The sequence below is a fragment of the Heterocephalus glaber genome, unplaced genomic scaffold, assembly GCF_053883595.1.
Source record: "Heterocephalus glaber isolate CG9 unplaced genomic scaffold, H.glaber_assembly_v1.0 deba00001481, whole genome shotgun sequence".
NCBI classification, from domain to species: Eukaryota; Metazoa; Chordata; class Mammalia; order Rodentia; family Bathyergidae; genus Heterocephalus; species Heterocephalus glaber.
In genome coordinates this window covers 37,083,374-37,096,344 of record NW_028258317.1, presented here as the reverse complement: position 1 = coordinate 37,096,344, position 12,971 = coordinate 37,083,374, and the positions used below count along the sequence as shown (strand labels likewise).

The window sequence follows — 12,971 nt, the reverse complement described above, 5'->3', positions numbered from 1 at the left end:
CATAGCTGTTAATAACAAAAGAGTCCTTCTCTCCACTCTGTTTTATTTCTGGAGCTAACTGTGCAGCTGGAGTTCTGAGAGGATGAAGGACTCAGGTCCCCAACGTTATGAGGGCCAATACCCAGGTCATATTCTCCAGTGAATCTATTTGAGCAAATATTTCCAAACTTCTATATCTAAGAAAATTGCCTAGAGCAACTTCAGGCTGAAAATTCTGCTCATCATACTATCATTTCCATATTTTCCCACTGAATTCAGGCAGGAAATTGCAATAAACAAACTCATTCCATTCCACTCTACCCTCACAACTGGAATCCAAACAGACCAATGCATTTTACTAATAATTAACTTGAGCACACCTTTAAATTCTAGCATTAAGCAGACATTTGTATTTTGCAAGGGCATTAAAAAAAATCATCAGAAATCCTTTTTATCTCTGTCTTTTACAGAAAAGGGGGAAATGTACCAAAGGCAACATGAAGACTATAATTTTAAGATGCTTTTCATTTTAATCATCTTTGTGGGGCCTGAGTATGATATGGTCTTTTCAGAGCAGGAGCAATTTTCTTTCCAAAAAAAACTCATAAAGTGGAGAGTTTCATTCACTGACCTTTTTAGTTTTGTTTTTTAAATGTAATTTTAGAAAAATTTCCTAACCCAAGTTCATTCAAAAGACTTCATTTTTCATGATGAAAAATTTAAAAAGTTGTTACATCAAAACATCATTGCTTAGAGACATTTATAGCTAAGTGGATGCACATTGAGGCAATACTCTTAAGTGAAATAAATAGGACACACATGTATAAATATCAAATAGTTTCTCTGGTGTGAGAAACTGAAAGTGTAAATAAGGACTAAAATGTATAATAGGTAATGTGAAATAGGAAGAAAAGGGGCAAAGGGGAAGGAAGTGGGAGGGATAGGGGAAAGGATAGAAGGGAATGGGATTAATATGAGGAAATGGAAAAATAGGAACAAAATCTTTGTAAATAGGGAGGAATGGAGGGGTTGAAGGGAGGGCTGGGCAAGGGTAAAAAATAAGAACCAGAGAGATTATGTAAAGGTGCAAATTTCCAATGATGAATGTCATTATATTGTATACCTAAAATGTACCAATGATTAGAATGAATAATCGATAATGCAAAATAGGAAGAAAAGGCGCAAAGGGGTAGGGGTAGTGGGAGGGGCAGGGGAAAGGAAAGAAGGGAAAGGAAAAATGCTGAGAAATGGAAAAAATGGAAATGAAGTCTTTGTAAATAGGGAAGGGTAGAGGGTGTGAAGGGAGGGCTAGGAATGGGGAAAAAGAACCAAGATGCATTATGTAAAGGTACAATTCCCAGTGAGAACTGTAATTGTGTTGTATACCTAAAATGTACCAATAAAAGAATTTAACAAAAAAAAAAAATCATCGCAATGTTGCTCAGTGGTAAAGCACTTGCCTCACATGGTCAGGGCCTGGATTTGATCACCAGCATGGCAAAAAAAAAAACAAAACGAAAAACGTCTTTTATCAGCTTAGTCAAAACACTCTGATATTAATAAGACCTCAAACAAAAGATATTTCTCATATCTTACAAGGAAGTGGCATAAAGCTATGAACAAAATCACGGACTTGTTTAGAAAGATGAGGCTGGAAGCAGACACTGGCTGTGTCTCACAGGAACCAGAATGTGCTGATGCCTTCACTGAGGTTTAGTGAACCTTAAAATATGCCAGAAAGTGCTAATCACTGAAAGGGCAGAGATGAACAAAACCTAAGCCCACTCTGAAGCAACTCCACAGTCTAGCTGGAGAAGTAAGATAAGAATACAGAGAACTGGGGAGGGAGCTCAGCAGTAGAGTGCTTGCCCAAGCATGCACAAAGCTCTGGATCCTGAATAAGTCTGTGGGCCCTATCCCCAACTCCATAAAACAAACAAAAAACATAATACATAAACATTATACATGGAGACATAATTGAGGACAGATAGCAATTGAACATGTATACTCTAGTGTATTTTATTTATGTGCATTTATTAGTTCATTTGATCCTGACAACCCTAATCCTTTCTCTCTCCTTGTATTGCCAAGCTGTCTGTTTCTACCTTATTTCATCTTGCCCTTATTCTTCCCTGCCATATACAAGATTTTTCACAGGTAAAAGGACACCATTAGCCCAAGCCTACATTCCTGTGGCTTACAATTCAAAAGAAAAATTGTGCATATTAGTTTTAGCAGAAAAATCCCAGGAAAACTGGGGAAGGATGGAAGTCATGAAATAGGCCTTAGAGATTTTTCTAATTTAAATTAAGGGTTTTCTACCTCTTTAGAAAGGTTCAACCTTTTTATAACCATTGAAATCTGTTATGATTTACAGTCAAACATGACTGCCCATAGCCTTATGTGTTCAGAGGTGGGGCTTATGGAAAGTGACAGGATCATGGGGCTTTATAGCTGACTTTTAAGAGGTGGGACCTGGTCAGAGAGGTGGGTCACTGAAGGTGTGAAATGAAAGGGTGTACTCCCTCCCGGCTCCTCCCTTCTCTCTCTACTTCCTGGCTGCCATGATGTGCGCAGCTTCCCTCCATGGCAGATCTTTCTATCATGCTGTTTCTGCATTTGGGCCTGCCATTCATGAACTGAAACTTCTAAAACCGCAAGCTAAAATAAATCTCTCCTCCTCTAAGTAGTGGGTGTTAGGTATCGTGCCCCAGGAAAGTCACTAAGACAGAATAATTTTATAAATAAAATCTTTTATCATACCTAATACACAAAACACAGATAGGTGAGGCTCTCTATTTGGAAAGTTAGAGTAGAGAACCAAGAGCCCCGTCTCTTGAATTTCCACATTCTGCAGTTCAGGGACATCTGCTAGAAAACCCAGGGCCCCACAGATTACACCATTTGGGAAAAAAGTTTTCAAATATGGATCTTCATTTTACAGTTGGAGAAACCAAGGCTGAGAGAATAAGTGAGCTCCCCCCAAAAGGGCAACTATTTAGCAGTGATTCTGAGTAAAAAACTCATGCTTCCTCACTCTGCAAATAACTCTCACTGTACCACACTTCACTTGTTTATTCAGTAAATATTAAATTGCAATACCTTAGGAGCCAGCTTCATCACTAAAACAACTGCAGTGATGAAAAAATTTCCCTGGCCTCATATAATCTATGTTATGGTCATGATCATTCCCTGTATTTAAAAACACCACAAAGTAAATACTTAATAAAGACTTGGTAAGAGCCAGAAATAAATGTGCTGTAAGGCATGATAGCATGTGCTTCATAAGACTAGGATCGCATATCACATGTGAAACATGAAGATTGTGCCTTAAGAAATTATAGTCTTAGTAATTTGTTTCCCCCATATCATATATGTTTGTTCACTGTATTGTATTTGTATTTTAACAAAGATTTTTCATTATTAGATTCATGTTCACACAACTTCTTTGTCCAAATGAGGTGTCCTGAGACCTCTTCCTAGTCTTCCAGTGTTTACCCTGCACCTAACTCCTGGTATTTTTTTCTCTGTTGAACAGATATGGAGGTAGCTCTCTTCTCTTCTTTTCTTTTCTTTTCTTTTCTTTTCTTTTCTTTTCTTTTCTTTTTTTAGCAAATGCATGTTTGTGGTTAGAACCAAAGTCACATTCTTAAGCTGAGCATGGTGGCGCATGCCTGTGATCCCAGCACTCAGGAGGCAGGGGCAGGAGGATCACTATGAGTTGGAGGCCACCCAGGGCTACATGTGAGTTCAAGGCCAGCCTGAACTACATAGTGAGACCCTGTCTCAAAAAACAAAACAAAACAAAAAAGTCACATTCTTCAGTCAGATTAAAACTTGATGGCGCCTCTTGTCACAGTCTCCAGAGTCTGTAAAAGAGGATAAATGGCCTTAAGAATTCCACAGGAGCCTGTGTACATTGTCGGTGGGATTATAAAATGGTTCAATCACTGTGGAGAAATAGTGTGGAAATCAAAACTAGAACTACCATATGATCCAGCCATTCTACTTCCAGGTTCATCTAGAAGAATGAGAAACAGAGTCTCAAAGAGATGTTTGAATGCCCATGTTCATCACAGCATTATTCACAATGGCCACAATATACAAGCAACCTAAATATCCATATGGGCAAATAGATGCACATGCGTGACATATACAATGTGATATTCCACCTCAGAAAGGAAGAAAATTTTAGCACATACTGTATCCTGAGAACGTTATGCTAAAGGAAAAAGGCAGTCACAGAATGCCGAATACTGTTGGGTCCACTTACAATCAAACTCATAGAAACCATGGGTATAACAGTGGTTACCAGAGGTTGGGGGAAAAGGAAAGGAGAATTATGGTTTAATGAGTATAAATTTCCAATTTTGTAAGATGAAAACTTCTGGACACCTGTTTGACAGCAATGTGAATGTACTTAACACTGCTGAAATACAGACTTATTTAACTTATTTACCAAATCTTTTTGCACAGGGGTACAGAGGATGTGATGAAAAGTTGTTTTTCTTAAACTTCTCATTGTTCAAAGTTTCAAATTATCTTGTTAATTCTAGATGTCAAAACTAGTAGCACTCATTTAAATTTTTTAAATTAAGTATTTTTAACAGGAAGCATTTTCCCACACCTAGAAATCTTTTAGGGATCTTCCATGAAATAAGATCAAACAAACTTCTCAAACTCTTTTGTCTATGCTGGCATGGCAGTGCACACCTGAGATCCCAGCTATGTGGGTAGCTAGGGCAGGAGGACAAATTTGAGGTCAACCCAGGCAAGTTAGTGAGACTGTCTCAAAAAAGTAAAAAAATAAATAAGTCTAAAACCAGCAACATTCAAAAAGAAAAATATGATATTCAAGTGAACATAATGAACTGAGCCTCAAATGAGAGGTGTAAAAAGTACAAGCTGACTGTTCCACAGTCTACAGACCCTCTCCCTGGTTCTTCAACTCAAAGGAGTAGACGTTATCCTTCTCACCTAAATTCATGACTAAGGTGTCCACTATTAAATAGGAATGAAATAAGAGTACACCATTTCCAGAAGTCACTCAGTATTTCAGACATATGTTCCATGCACTGAGCTTTGTTGACAAGAGGCAGATTTTGTTTTGTTTAATCCCCTGCACTGTGTAATTCTGTGATTTGCACAGCCTTTTTAATGTACTATGCTTTAATGTTGTTTATTTTTAAGCCTAACAATTCAAAGGAATTACACGAACTATGTAGCTTCAATATGTGAAACTCATCACTGCATCCTGCCCTGGTGAGCACATAAGAGATTCATTGATGAAGCCAAATCCGGTGGTGCATGCCTGCAATTCCAGAACTCTGGGGAGGTCACAAGTTGTAACCCAGCCTGGGCAATTTAGCAACTTAGTGAGAACTGCCTCAAAATATAAAAGAACTAGGGATGGGACCCCTGAGTTCAACCCTCAGAACCACAAAAAAAAGAAGAAGGGGGATGGAGGGAGAAGGAGAGGGACAGGAGAGGAGAGGAGAGGAGAAGAGAGAAAGAGAAAGCAGCGACAGTTTGGGTTCATGCTCCAAATCAGTCTCACAACAGGGTCTGACCTCTCTTCTGGCATCAACAAAATTGTAGCTAGGAAAAAATTCCAGGTTGGAAAGGCATGGAAGACATATTGGAAATGGCTAAACAGAAATACAGGCACCATTTAAAAGATGGTCTAAGACACACACCGAATCACCCTGCTGCAGACAGGCAGGTCTGCCCACACCCTGTCAAGGTCCCCAGTCCACAGAACACACGCTGAATCAGCCAGCTGCAGACAGGCAGGTCTGCCCATGCCCTATCTAGGCCCTGAGTCGCACAGAACACTCCGAAACAGGCCGCTGCATACAGGCAGGCCTGTGCACGCCCTACAGAGGTCCTGAGTCATGCAGAAGACACTGAATCAACCCGCTGCAGACAGACAGCCACCTGATTCCACACTACAAAGACACAGAAGACACCAGACCACCAGACCAAGGTAATGAGTTCCACTGTACCCAGCCCAGAGGTAGGGGCTTCTGAGCCATCATCCCACTACTCCTGGTCCAGAGGAAGGGGCTTCCCGGTCACCATCCCTCCCAGTGCTCCCAGCCCAGAGGAAAGGGCTTTTGGGCCACCTTCTGTCCCGCTGTTCCTGGCCCAGAGGAAGGGGTTTCCCGGCCACCATCCCTCCAGCTGCTCCCAGCCCACAGGAAAGGGCTTTTGGGTCACCATCCCTACCGCTGCTCCCGGCCCCTGTCCCATCTCACCCAGCTCAGAGGAGGTAATCCGTGCAGGCGTTAACAGCCCCTCACCCCAGTTGAAATGAGAAAACATGTAAATAAGTCTCAAAACCAGACTTCCAGATCATCTACAGCAACCCCAAAGGGAAATCAGATGGAACACTCTGATACTCAACCACCCGGACCCATGGAACTGGCAACAAAAGGGAATCTGGAAAAAAAGAAATCAGAAATAATTTCTCAGATAACAGGAGAAATTGTGCCCCTAGTGCAAGACATGATTAATAAATCTAGAGAGGAGCTCAGGAACATGATGGAATCCCAACATAAGAAACAAATGGAATCCATAAAACAGATGCAAATAGATTTCCAGGACATGAAAAACTCCACTGAAAGTCTACACAGCAGAATGAGCCAATGTGAGGACAGAATTTCAGATATAGAAGATAAGATTGCAATTAGTGACCAGGAAAAGAAAAATTGCTTCAAAATTATAAGGGAACATGAGAAATCAATCCAGCAGCCGCTAGATGATGCAAAGAAGAATAACATAAGACTGATTGGGCTCAATGAAGAAACAGGAGAGAGTGCAGATGACATAAAAAATCTCTTCACAGAAATAATGGCAGAAAACTTCCCAAGCAAGGGAAAAGAGCTTGACATACAGATAAGTGAGGCATATAGGACTCCAAATAGCCTTGACCAAAAAAAATCTACACATAGGCATATAATTGTTAAGATTCCAGAAACACAACAGAAGAACAAAGTTCTCCAAGCAGTCAGAGAAAAGAAACAAATCATATACAAAGGAAAGCACATCAGAATCACAGCACACTTCTCAACACAAACTATCAAGGCAAGAAGAGCTTGGAGTGACATATTCCAAGCCCTAAAAGAAAACAGCTTCCAACCCAGATTGATGTACCCTGAAAAACTATCTTTCAAAATGGATGGAGAAATAAGATACTTTCATGACAAAGAGCACCTTAGGAACTTCACGAATACAAAACCAGCACTCCAAAGAATTTTGCACAATATCCTAGGAACAGACATTGAGGGTCACAACCCCAGGAAGCAAAGCAGAATGAACCCATCTGGCATGACAAGAAATTAAATGTAAAGGGGGAGAACCCAACAAAAAGAAAAAGTCATGGCAATGACAAGTCAATACGTTTCAGTTATAACCATCAACGTTAATGGTCTCAATTCACCAATCAAAAGAAATAGACTGGCAGAATGGGTCAAGAAGCAAAATCCAACAGTACGCTGCATACAAGAAACACACTTAATTCAAAAGAAAACTCATAGACTGAAAGTTAAAGGGGGGAAAACAATACTGCATGCAATAGGAACCTGAAAAAAAGCAGGATTAGCTATCCTCTTGGCAGATCAAGTAGATTTCAAACCAACACTGATTAAGAGAGAAGAAGAAGGACACTATATCCTCGTAAAGGGAAGAATCCAAGAGGAAGAGATGACAATCATAAATATCTATGCACAAAACACTAGTGCACCCAACTATGTAAAACAAATACTAGCGGACATGAAAAGTCATATATGCACTAATACAATTGTAGTGGGGGACCTCAACACCCCACTGTCACAAATAGATAGATCAACTAGACTAAAAATAAGCAATGAAATACTAGAACTCAATCGAACTCTTGAACAAATGAACTTAACATATGTTCACAGAGTCTTCCACCCCACAAAATCAGAATACACATTCTTCTCAGCTGCACATGGGTCATTCTCCAAAATAGAGCACATACTCACACATAGAACATGTTTAAGTAAGTGCAAAGGAATTGGAGTTATCCTCTGTATATTATCAGACCATAGTGCGATGAAATGGGAGATCCATAGCAAAAGAAACTCAAAAAATTTCATAAACACATGGAAATTGAACAACACACTTCTGAATAACCAGTGGGTCACAGAGGAAATTAGAGAAGAAATCAGACAGTTCCTTCAATTAAATGACAATGACAATACAACATATCAGAATCTATGGGACACAATGAAACCAGTCTTACGAGGAAAATTCATAGCAGTGAATATACATATTAGGAAAACAGAACGAGCCCAATTAAACAACCTGATGCTGAACCTCAAGCTTCTAGAAAAAGAAGAGCAGGACAACCCCAAAGCTCATACAAGGGAGGAAATTATAAAGATCAGAGGAGAAATCAATGCAATGGAGACTAAGAGAACAATACAAAAAAATCAATGAAGCCAAGAGTTGGTTCTTCAAAAGAATCAACAAAATTGACAAACCTTTAGCCAACCATGTCAGAAAAAGGAAAGAAAAGGCCCAAATCCATGCAATTAGGAATGAAAAGGGTGAAATTGCAACAGTCCCAGCAGAAATCCACAGGATCATCAATACCTACTTCCAGAACCTATACACCAATAAGATGGACAACACAGAAGAAATGGACAGATTCCTAGATACATATGAATTACCAAAGTTGAAAGAAGAAGACCTAAAAATTCTACACAACCCAATATCAACCAATGAAATTGAAAATGTAATTAAAAACTTATCAACTAAGAAAAGCCTGGGCCCTGATGGCTTCACTGCTGAATTCTACAAGACATTTAGAGAGGAACTGCTGCCACTACTGTTTAAACTCTTCAATGAAATTGAAAGGGAAGCAATACTCCCAAATTCATTCCTGGAAACAAGCATCACCGTGATCCCCAAAGCAGAGAAAGATCCAACTGAAAAACAGAACTATAGGCCAATCTCACTAATGAACATAGATGCAAAAATCCTTAATAAGATAATGGCAAACAGAATGCAGAAGATCATCAAGAAGATCATACACCCTGATCAAGTGGGATTCATCCCAGGGATGCAGGGATGGTTCAATATACAAAAATCAATTAATGTAATACACTATATCAATAGAGCCAAGGACAAAAACCATATGATTATCTCCATAGAAGCAGAAAAAGCATTTGACAAAATCCAACATGCATTTATGATAAAAACTCTACAAAAAATTGGAATAGATGGTCTCTACCTCAAACTGATAGAAGCCATCTATGAAAAACCAACAGCCAATATCATTCTAAACGGTCAGAAACTGAAATCCTTCACACTAAAATCAAGAACAAGACAAGGATGTCCACTATCACCACTCTTGTTCGATATAGTTCTGGAAACATTAGCCACAGCAATTAGACAAGAGAAAGAAATAAAAGGAATAAAGATAAGTAATGAAGAAGTCAAATTGTCATTATTTGCAGATGACATGATACTCTATATAGAAGACCCCATGAAATCCACCAAAAGTCTTCTAGACTTAATAACCAAATTCAGTCAAGTAGCTGGTTACAAGGTCAACAAACAAAATCAATAGCTTTCCTCTACACCAATGACAGACTCACTGAGAGAGAAATAGGGCAAATAATTCCTTTCACAATAGCACCCAAAAAACTGAAATACCTAGGAATGAACCTAACGAAAGAAATCAAAGACCTCTTCTCTGAAAACTATGGCACTCTGAAAAGAGAGATTGAAGATGATATCAGAAAATGGACAGACATCCCCTGCTCCTGGGTAGGAAGGATTAATATAGTGAAAATGGTCATACTTCCAAAACTGCTATATAGATTTAATGCAATTCCAATTGAGATCCCAGCAGCATACTTCACGGACCTTGAGAAAACCATCCAAAAATTCATTTGGCACAAGAAGAGACCCAGAATAGCAAAAGCAATTCTAGGTAACAGAGACATGGCAGGGGGTATCACAATCCCCAACCTGCAACTCTACTACAAAGCTACTGTGATAAAAACAGCATGGTAGTGGCAAAGAAACAGACTTGAGGACCAGTGGAACAGATTAGAAGATGCAGAAACAAATCCAGACACACTCAGCCATCTCATCTTCAAAAAAGGAGCCAAACCCCCTCACTGGAGGAAAGATAGCCTCGTTAATAAATGGTGCTGGAAAAATTGGGCTTCAATTTGCCAAAGATTAAAACTAGACCTATATCTCTCACCATGCACTAAACTAAAATCAAAATGGATTAAAGATCTAAATATTAAAATAGAAACTCTGAACCAGTTGGAACAGAGGTTAGGTAGAACCCTTGAAGACATCGGTGGAGGAAAAGATTTTATGAACAAAACCTCAGTTGCCCGTGAACTAGCACAAATAACCAACAAGTGGGATCTCTTCTTATTAAAAGGCTTCTGGACAGCAAGAGAAGCCACCAGCAGTGTGAAGAGACAACCCACAATGTGGGAAAAAATCTTCACCTGCTCTTCCTCAGACAAAGGTCTACTATCTCGAATCTATAAAGAACTTAAAAAGATCAGACCTCCCAAATTTAAAGACCCAATCCAAAAATGGGCTTCTGAAATGAACAGACATTTCTCAGACAAAGAAGTAGAAATAGCAAATAAATACATGAAAAAATGTTCAACATCACTGGTCATTCGAGAGATGCAAATGAAAACAATGCTGAGATTCCACTTCACTCCAGAAAGAATGGCTGCTATCATGAAATCAACCAATAACAAATGCTGGCAGGGCTGTGGGGAAAGAGGAACCCTGATCCACTGCTGGTGGGAGTGTAGACTGGTGCAAGCACTGTGGAAATCAGTATGGAGATACCTCAAAGAACTAGGACTGGAAGTCCCATTGGACCCTGCTCTTCCACTGCTGGGGATCTTCCCCAAAGAATTAAAAGAATCATACCACAGTGATATATGTGCACCCATGTTCACAGCAGCACAGTTTGTGATAGCTAAAACTTGGAAACAGCCCAAATGCCCATCAACTGGAGACTGGATAAAGAAAAAGTGGGGTTTTTTATAAAATGGAGTACTACTCAGCCTTAAAAAATGAGAAATTAGAGACATTTATAGCTAAGTGGATGCACATTGAGGCCATACTCTTAAATGAAATAAATAGGACACACATGTGTAAATACCAAATAGTTTCTCTGCTGTGAGAAACTGAAAGTGTAAATAAGGACTAAATGTATAATAGGTAATATGAAACAGGAAGAAAAGGGGAAAAGGGGAAGGAAGTGGGAGGGCTAGGGGAAAGGATAGAAGGGAATGGGATTAATATGAGAAAATGGAAAACTGGGAACAAAATCTTTGTAAATAGGGAGGAATTGAGGAGTTGAAGGGAGGGCTGGGCAAGGGTGAAAAATAAGAACCAAGAGAGACTATGGAAAGGTGCAAATTTCCAATGATGAATGTCATTATATTGTATACCTAAAATGTACCAATGATTAGAATGAATAATCGATAATGTAAAATAGGAAGAAAAGGTCCAAAGGGGTAGGAGTAGTGGAAGGGGCAGGGAAAAGGAAAGAAGGGAAAGGAAAAAATGATGAGAAATGGAAAAAATGAAAATAAAGTCTTTGTAAATAGGGAAGGGCGGAGGGGGTCAATGGAGGGCTAAGAATGGGGAAAAAATAAGAACCAAGATGCATTATATAAAGGTACAATTCCCAATGAGAAATGTAATTGTGTTGTATACCTACAATGTACCAATAAAATAATTTAATACAAAAAAAAGGAAAAAAAAAGAAAAGGTGGTCTAAGTGAGCCAGTCATCTTGTACTACTCTCTTTTCCCATAGCATTTATTCAGATTGATCATTAATGTAACATTAATTAGACACATAGTAAATTGTAGACAACCACCTTGGTCCTGGAAAGTGTAGCAGTGCATACAACACGTATAAGAAATTTGGAGAGTCTTGGGTTTTTCCTCACATAAGCCAACAAGTTATTCTGCCACAAGTATGAATGGCAGCAGAAAACACAAGACTTGTGGGTCTGAAATAAGGGACATTACTCACAGTTACTCACAGTGGTATACTCACAACAATAGCACTGACTAGTGTATTAACACTTGCATCACTTTCTAAACCTAGATGTGAAGTTCCACAAGACAAAGAGAAAGTTAGCCAATTCCTGCATTTGCAGGAGTATACACTATAAGAGAGGATACTTGAATTAAGGAAAATATTTTTATGAGCAATATTATCACCTTGCCTGCTCTTTGTTCTGGAGTAAAACATTATATTTATTATACTGAACAGTAAACAAATCTGTCTTTGCATACAAGGGAGCAATTCCCTAACGTCAGTGGTGGCAAACCAATGGCACATGTGTTTTGTTGTTGTTGTTGTTGTTGTTGTTGTTGTTTGGGTTTTTTGGTACTGGGGATCAAACTCAGGTCCTTGTGCTTGTGCAGCAGGTGGCGAAACCACTGAACTAAATCTCTGGCCCACCTGTGTTTTTTTTAAGACAAAATATATTAATATATGAGTTGTTTTTTCTAAACTAAAGCCTCAGTATTCAGGTTTAATTGCTGTGCTGGCATTCTGTAATAAATGAGTGGGTTTTGGGTTGCAGTTTGGCCACTCGTCTCTAAAAGGTTCGCCATCACTGCCCTATGTCTACCTGTGAAGACCTCACCCAAGCCTTCTTGTTTGTAGGGCAGTCTGGACCCTTACTCATGAGACATGAAGAAATATGAAAGACCCACAAACAACTGCCTTCCTAAAATATAGTTCCTGCCCTCAAGAAGTTCTGAGTCTAAAACAGGGAACAGAAACATTAAAATAATTATAATTACAAGCTGACAGGTAAAATGATAGGATATATCCGAGATGCCATAGGAGAATCAAGGATGAGCTCTTTTGAAAAGCCAAAATTGTGGGAGAGGAACATTCAGAAATGACTTCTCAGAAGTCACTGTGGATTCTGAATAGAAAGGGGTAGA

At 39.2% G+C, this 12,971-nt stretch overlaps 1 protein-coding gene across 2 annotated transcripts in view; it reads right to left on the bottom strand.

Moving 5' to 3' along the window:
• Frem1 (FRAS1 related extracellular matrix 1) overlaps positions 1-12,971 on the bottom strand; it is a 369,630-nt gene that overhangs the window by 173,952 nt on the left and 182,707 nt on the right. The gene's annotated exons all lie outside the window — the stretch shown is intronic.